The sequence below is a fragment of the Mauremys reevesii genome, linkage group 5 (assembly GCF_016161935.1).
Source record: "Mauremys reevesii isolate NIE-2019 linkage group 5, ASM1616193v1, whole genome shotgun sequence".
Classification (NCBI taxonomy): Eukaryota; Metazoa; Chordata; order Testudines; family Geoemydidae; genus Mauremys; species Mauremys reevesii.
In genome coordinates, this window is record NC_052627.1 from 131037912 (window position 1) to 131045765 (window position 7854).

Genomic DNA, 7854 nt, shown 5'->3' on the forward strand with positions numbered 1-7854 from the left:
ATAGGCCTGCTCTGAGCACCCCTCTCAGACCCGATTCCCTGTCAGACCCTGCAGCAGGAGAGCCAGTGCAGGCCCCTGTATAAAGGACAGCCAGGGGCACGGGGCTACAGCGGCCAAGTGTGAGAGCGGTAGTGAGTGTAAGGAGAGAGAGGTTTCAGGCGTTCTGGGCTATGTACAGGGCTGAGGAACCTAACTCCAGGAGAGGGTTTGTGTTTGCCCGTCAGCCAGGCACGTCAACGGTGTAGGTGCGTGCACCCCTTTTCCCTCTCAACTCCCCTCCTCAGTGTGTCCTATTGGCTACCTAACGCAGCTCCCTGCTCAGCGTCCCAAACCCCAGGGGCCTAAATGCTCCCCGTGCCTTCCAGAGGGGCACCTCCCTGGGGCCTGTGTGCTCCACTGGGCGGCAGGACACCCGGAAATTAAGTGCTGCCACACTCAGCATTGCAACACCCGTGGCTCTCCCCCACCCCACTCCTTTTGCTAGGTCAAGGGCAGGCTGAGCGCAAACGCACGTCATCCTCAGACCCGTCCCCCCAGTCACTGCTGCAAACGGGGCAATTACCCCCCAAGAGAAATTCCTGGTAGGGCTACATCGCCTGCAGTGCTAGTCATCAGCAAAGCGGACAAGCCCTGCTCTGGAAGAGCCTTAGAAAGGCAGCTGGTAAAAGAAGAAAGCCAGCCTCTCAACCTCCCACCCCTGAAGTATAGAAAGAGGCCCCGAGGACAAGCTAACGTGGGATTCCTGGCATGCGGCGCAAAACCACCAAGGGAATCTATTCTGCACTAAGGCAGGCATTATTAACCCTTGCAAGTAGCAGGCCTCGCCGGCTCTCAGTTAATGAAACCACACGCCACAGCTACTGCGGAGACACAGGTAGAGAAATCACCGATTGGTGAGGCATGAAGCCTAGCACCTACCTCCTCCAGCTCCCAAAACACAGGCCTCTGCCGCCTGCGGTCAAGGGAGCACTATGAGCTGCTGGGAGAAGCAGCAGGGCCAGTGTCCTCACTGCGGGGCAGTCACCAAAGGACAATGGTAAATATGCAGAGCCAGGATCTTATACCCAAACAGCTGGGCATAGGCCGAGGCGGTTAAATGAACAAATGCCGTCGCAAGGTAATGGTCGAGTCGCCTTCATCTGTCACCGTCCCCCACATTCATCCATCATCCTCCTCCTCCTGGATACCTGGCTAGGTAGCTCTCACATAGTCTGCCAGCACTGAGCTGACTTTTGTTAAGCTCTTCCAGGTTACCCCCATTCAGGAGCGGCACCAGGGTTTCTGGTGCCCTAGGCAGAATTCGGGGGGGGCAGCATTTTGTGCACTCCCCATGGGGGCGCACGGGAGCTTCCGGTTTCACTCCCATCATGCCGCCGAAGAAGGACCCTCCACTGAAATGCTGCTCAATTGCCTGCCGCTGTTTTCCGTGGCACGTCGGCAGAAGGTCCTTCTTCGGCGGCGCGACGGGAGCGGAACTGGAAGCTCCCGCGTGCCCTGTGGGGAGTGCACAAAATGCCACCCCCCCGAATCCTGGCGCCCTAGGCGACCGCCTAGGGTCGCTTAATGGAAGCGCCGGCCCCCATTCCTCATCCCCTCAGCAATGATGCCAGGCAGTTGCAGCTGGTTGGATGGTTCTTTTGACCCAGGAAAAGTTCCTGACTCATTAGCTGACATGCTAGTAGAGACCCGGGTCACAGCCACATTTCAGAGCCTCCACTACAAGCCGATGCCTCTGTAACCCACACACCTCCTGGGTGTGGCGTTCTGTCCCCACTAGTGGCACCGAGACCCCTTAGAGATTAATAAGTGTGCTACAGCCTTAGCTAAGGGCCAGGAGGCTTTTAGCTCATGCAGTAGAGGCTCATGCATTTAGCTCCAGAGGTCCCAGGTTGATCCTGCCGGCTGATGACCGGGGTCTGTCAGTGTTACACCTCCAGGCGTGCACAACCCTTTACATTAGCAAGAACCAATGAGGAGACACATAGAAAAAGGGCTAGGGAAGCAGGGCCTCTGCCTAGTGGTTAGAGCAAGGGAATGGACGTGATGAAACCTGCGTTCTGGTCCGAGGTTTGCCAACAATGCACTTCAGACACATCGCCCCGGCCCAGCTCCTCAAAGCGATTCGGGGCCTAGTTCCCATTGATGTCAATTGGAGTTTGGTGCCTAAGTACCTTTGAGGATCTGGGCCTCTGGGCCTCAGCTTCCCTATGGGGACAAGGCTAGATACTTATCCCAACTAACTGTCCCAGACTTAAGCCTCCTGCGCCAAATCCTGGTACCACTGATGTCAGTGTCACACGCCCCGGTGCCATCAGGTGGCACAAGGCCCCCATCACTCTAGGCGTTCCCCACTGCAGGTTCAGTTTGAGCCTTGCCTGGTGGTGAAGGCACTGGAGTGGTACTCCGGAGACGTGGGGTCAGACTCCTGGGGACAAGTCATTTTAATCTCTCATTGCCTCAGTTGTCCAGCTGCAAAGCAGAGCGACCGTCCCTTCCTTTCTCCCTCTGTTTGCACTAGTTGGTGTGTAGGTGCTCCAGGGCTGGTCTCTTGTATGTGCCTGGACAGCACCTAGCACAAAAACCTCTAGATGCGTCTGTGAGCCCTGTAACAATCCTCTTTGCCTGCAGAACCCTAAGGCTGAGGTATGTGGACGTGCCCTTAAGTAGTGTCGCTCAGTCTAGCTCCACTGACTTCCATGGAATTAAACCGGTTTAACGCCAGCTGAAGAGTTGACCCGTGGTGTGGCTGGTTATTTGCACACTGCCGGAGCTTCAATAATAGGAAGACATCACGTTACAGCCCTTGTTGGGTTCTTTCCCTCTTAAAGCTCCAAAAATGATCAAAGTTTAGAATACCTGACTGCCGCGAACAGGTTAAAAAACCAAGGCAGGTTTAGTCTTGAGGAAAGAAGACTGAGGGGGGACATGATAACAGGCTTCAGCTATGTTAAGGGCTGTTACAAAGACGGCGGTGATCAGCTGTTCTCCATACTCACTAAAGGCCGGACAAGACACAATCAGCTTAAACTGCAGCCAGGGGAATTTAGGTTAGACAGTAGGAAAAAAACCTTTTAACCCTAACGGGAGATAAGGGCTGGGACAGGTTTCCAAGGCAGGTTGTGGAATCCCGTCATTGGAGGTTTTTAAGAACAGGTTGGACAAACACCTGTCAGGGATGGGCTAGGTCAGTGATCACTAACTGGTCTATTGCTAGGAGATCCTAGAGGATCGCCCAGTCGATCGCGATCGCTGGTGGTGCAGCAGGGCTGCCACTAAGGCAGGCTCCTTGCCTGCCTCGGCCCCATGCTGCCCCCAGAAGTGGCAGCGCGGTGCTGCGGGCGGGGGCGGGGTCTCCCTCTGTGTGCTGCGCCTGCCTGCAAGCACCGCCCCGCAGCTCCCATTGGCTGGGAATGGGTAGCTGTGGCCAATGGGGGCTGCGCTTCCGGAGAGGAGCTGCGCGCGGAGCCACATGCCCCCTGCCCCCTCCAGGGGCCGCAAGGGTGTGTTGGCCCCTTCCGGGAGAGCATGGGGCTGCGGTAGGCAGGGAGCCTGCCTTAGCCTCACTGTGCTGCCAACCGAGAGCCACCCAAGGTCAGTGCTGCATGGCGGGAGGCTGCATCCCAACCCCCATCCCTGAGCCCCCTCCCAGAGCCAGCACCCCGCACCCCCCTGCACTCCAAACCCATCCCTGAGCCCCCTCCCAGAGCCAGCACCCTGCACCCCCCCTGCACCCTCCTGCACCCCAAACCCATCCCTGAGCTCCCTCCCAGAGCCAGCACCCCTCACCCCCTGCACTTCAAACCCATCCCTGAGCCCCCTCCCAGAGCCAGCACCCCACACCCCCCTGCACCCCAAACCCATCCCTGAGCTCCCTCCCACAGCCAGCACCCCACACCCTCTCCTGTACCCCAACATTCTGCCCCAGAGCCCTCACTTGCACCCACACTCCCTCCCAGAGCTTGCACCCCTTCACCTTCTCCTGCACCCCAGGCTCAGCCCAGAGCCCCTCCCAAACCCCTGCTCCAGCCCGGTGAAAGTTTGTGAGGTTGGAGGAGAGAAGTGATGGAGAGGAGGGGATGGAGTGAACGGGGAGGGGATTTGGGGAAGGAGCGGGGCCTCGGGGAAGGGACGGGGTAGCTCCTGGGTTGCCCTTAAATTCAAAAAGTGATTTTGGGCGTAAAAAATTTGGAGACCATTGGTCTAGGTCAGGACGAGGGGCTGGACTTGAGCTCTCAAGGTCCCTGCCCCGTCATCTTTGACGTCTCTGCAGCCATGAATTGACCTGGCCTGCTGAGCTCACTAAGGCTCACAGCATCTAATGCTTTCACAATGGGGGAAAGATTTTTCTTGTGCTGTATTCAGGTTTTTATAACCATGCCCATCACCATGGCATCCGATCTTACAGATGCAATGGCAAGCCTGGGACCTGGCCTCACAGACGGGCTCCTCTGTACACATTTGATGGACGAGCTATGCCAACCAAGGCTGCGAGATGGGGCTGTGTCCTGAACCCTGAGGCGGGAAGGTGTTAAACATGCAGGATTTGCTGTCTCAGGCTGGTAAAGACAACACTACAAGCATTGCTGCTACAGCCCCGGAGTGCTGGGCCCATCAGCCTGTCATGCAAGCTGTTTGACGGAGAAATGCTCGCTGCTCCGTTTATCACAGGTTAGGCTTATTTTATGCAATTTTCCTGGAATGACACAAAGGAGCATTTTACATTTAAATGGCAGTAAAATACACTGCCAAGCTCGGGGATCTCGTATCGGAGGAGAGCATGTGCTAGGATTGAGAAGCAGGAAACGAATTAATGTCACCATGACCCATGCTTATTTCCCCCCTCCCATTACCATCTCCTGCACTTAAAACAAGGTATGTGGAATCATTGGCTTAATTCCCAGAGACTTAATACTCATGTTCAGGTGGTTCAAGAAAAATAATCAAGCCCAACAGGGCAGGCACATCTCACAATCCTGTTTTACAGCTGGGAGAAACCAAGATCCAAAGGGAATAAGATCAGACTCTTCAGAATGGCTCCTTGCCCACCAGCTCCCTTTGTTCTCAATGGGGCAAGTGAGTGTCTCCCTGGCGTTGGCCAAGCACTACTAGGAATCTGACCCTTTTCATAGAATCTCAGGGTTGGAAGGACCTCAGGAGGTCATCTAGTCCAACCCCCTGCTCAAAGCAGGACCAATCCCCAGACAGATTTTTTTACCCGGGTTCCCTAAATGGCCCCCTCAAGGACTGAACTCATAACCATGGGTTTAGCAGGTCAATGCTCAAACCACTGAGCTATCCCTCCCCTCCAGTTAGGACCCCCATGGGAGCAGAGCTCTCTGGAAGAAGCCGTTCCCCAGCAGCCAGCACTGAGTACTTTATGGCCTCATGTGACTTGCATGAGGCGACATCAAGTGTTCTCAGTGGCAGGGTGGGGACTAGGCCCCAGCAGTCCTGCAGCAAAAGTCCTTTGCTCTCAGTGCTAAACTACACTCCCTAACTTATACACATCCTCGGTACCGGGCTTTCAGGTGTTAGCCGGCACTGCGAGACACATAGGTGCCTAAGAATATCTACTGGCTATCTAGGTACTATCAACACCTGGTAGCTGCACACTCCCCTCACATTGTCCATGGCCCAGTGGGTTCAGCAACTGACCCAAATCTAAGAGTCCGAGGAGTAAGCGAAAGATGTGAAATCGGGACAGCAAACTTATTTCAAAAGAAACTCAAATGTCATCGCTAAATTGGGCAACAATGTTACACGATCATGCCCGTCTCTTCATTACTGTATCTTAAAATTACATTAGTCGGCATGATCAGCATTCAAATGACTCTGTGTCTGGAATGCCAACGCGGGAATATAAGATTAAAATGTAATCACGCTCTTAAAAGTCAAGGTAGGTTAATCAAATGTTTTCCGCGTTGCAGAGGATTCACAGCCGCGGCCTGGAATCACTTAATGGAATCAAGCGGAGGAACAGTCAGGGAGCTAAGGCAGGAGGGAGAGAAATTTTAAAAAGCATAAGCCACAAAAGGGCATTTGGATAGAAAACACCAGGTCAGCCGAAGAAAATCAGGGGAAAGTTTCTTTTGGTCTGTGCCCTGCCGCTGTAAGGAAAAATACTAGGTGTGGGACTTGTTGAGGCTAAGGATGATATGGCCACTGCATATAATGGAGATAAATAACAACTGGATCAGATCGTGGTTCATATTCTGGCTCTAATACTGGCCAGGACCAGCTGCTTCAGAGAAAGGGGCCTGAAACCCCCCTGAGGCCAATTATGGAATAAACTGGCCCTGGGGGAAGTTGCCTCTTGACTACAGGCAGCTAGTGGCTGGCTTGTTTCCTCATTCATGATGGACAGCAGCACTGGTGGAAGACAATTCATCCAACTATATATTAAGCAATGGCGGAGGCTGCTTGCTTCCTCCGCTATGTGGGAGTGAGGGTATCAGTAACACTTGCGCTGCTATGGCTGACAATATGCCAAGTCACCGTCTGTGTATATAAAGCTCTACTTACATTAGGCCCATAGCACCGGATTGCCCCTTACCCTGCCAAACAGTGATGAGCGGCAGGGCAAGTCTGCTATCAGTCCCTAGGGGCACTCTGGACTGTACTGATGGCAGAATTAGCTCACCACAACTCCCCATCTGTAAGGGGAGGAGAGGCCCTTCAAGCCATCTTCATCTTGGCCTTCTTTTAATACCCCTCCTCTTGTTTTCCCCTTCTGGAGAGTTGGTGAGGCTGGCAGGTCCAGACAACTTGCATCTAAGAGTTTTAAAAGAGTTGGCCGAGAAGCTAGCTGGACCATTAGTTTTCAGTATGTCTCGGAGCACTGTGGAAGTTCCAGAGGACTGGAAGAAGGTTAATGTTGTCAGTCTTTAAAATAGGTAAATGGGTAATGCTGAGTAATGCTAGGTCTGTTGGGCTGACAACGATCCCAGCCAAGATAATGGCGCAGTTGATATGGAACTCGATTAATAAAGACTTAAAGGAGGGTAATGTAATTAATGACAATCAACATGGGTTTATGGGAAATAGATCCTATCAAACTAATTTGATCTCTTTTATGATTAATTTACAAAGTTTGGTTGAAAAAGGCAATAGTGTTGTTGTAATGGACTTCTGTAAGGTGTGTGGCTTGATAGCGCATGACATTTTCATTAAAAAAACCCTAGAAACTAAAATTAACCCAGCACACATTCAATGGATTACAAGCTGGCTCAATGGTAGGGCCTATTATGGAGAATCATCATCAAATGGGTGTGTTTCTAGTGGGGCCCGCATGATTGGTTCTTGGCCCTATGGCCAGGGCTGCCCAGAGGATTCAGGGGGCCTGGGGTCCCGCTGCCGAATTGCTGCCGAAGACCTGGCACTTCGGCGGCGGGTCCCGGGGTGGAAGGACCCCTCGCCGCCGAATTGCCGCAGAAGACCCGGAGCGGAAGAAGCTCCGGGGGCCCGGGCCCAACAAGAGCTTTCTCGGGCCCCCGGAGTGAGTAAAGGACCCCACTCCAGAGCCCCGAAAAACTCTCGTCAGGGCCCCTGCAGGGCCCGGGGTAAATTTCCCCACTTACCCCGCCCTCTGGGCGGCCCTGCCTACGGCCCTATTTAACATTTTTCTTAATGACCTGCCGAAAACATAAAATCATCACCGATAAATTTTGCAGATGACACAATAACTGGGGGAGTGGTAAATAATGAAGAGGACAGGTCAGTGACACAGAGCAATCTGGAATGTCTGGTAAGCTGGGTGCAAGCAGACAATGTGTGTTTTAATATGGCTAAATGTAAATGTAAAAATCTAGGCACAAAGAATATAGCCACACGTCCACGATGGGGGACTCTATCCTG